Raw genomic sequence first — 353 nt, 5'->3', positions numbered from 1 at the left:
GGGCGGGCAGAGGGGGCGGGAGCGGGGGTGCTGCAGAAAAGCCAGGGGAGCGTGGCAGGCTGGGAGCAGGCAGAGCATCCGGCCCCTTTGGTTGTAGAGGCCGCTGTGTTAGCAGATGGTCCAGGGAGCAGGCTTCCAGGTGCGGGGCCAGCAGGGGCAGGAAGGGCTGCCCTTCCTCTGGGTGCAGCTGTCCCAGCGCTGGTGACAAGCAGGGCTGACCCCTTTGTTTGGAAGCCCTCCTCTCCCCTGGCCGCTAGAGGCTGCCGAGCCCCACCTGGACCAGACCCGGGAGGCGCCCGTGGGCTCCCCACATACACAGCTGGGCTGGCGGCCCCTGATGCGAACCCTTCTCT

This window comes from Myotis brandtii, unplaced genomic scaffold, assembly GCF_000412655.1.
Source record: "Myotis brandtii unplaced genomic scaffold, ASM41265v1 scaffold600, whole genome shotgun sequence".
NCBI lineage: Eukaryota > Metazoa > Chordata > Mammalia > Chiroptera > Vespertilionidae > Myotis > Myotis brandtii.
The sequence above is the reverse complement of the archived record's forward strand: the minus strand, read 5'-3'. Positions refer to the sequence as shown.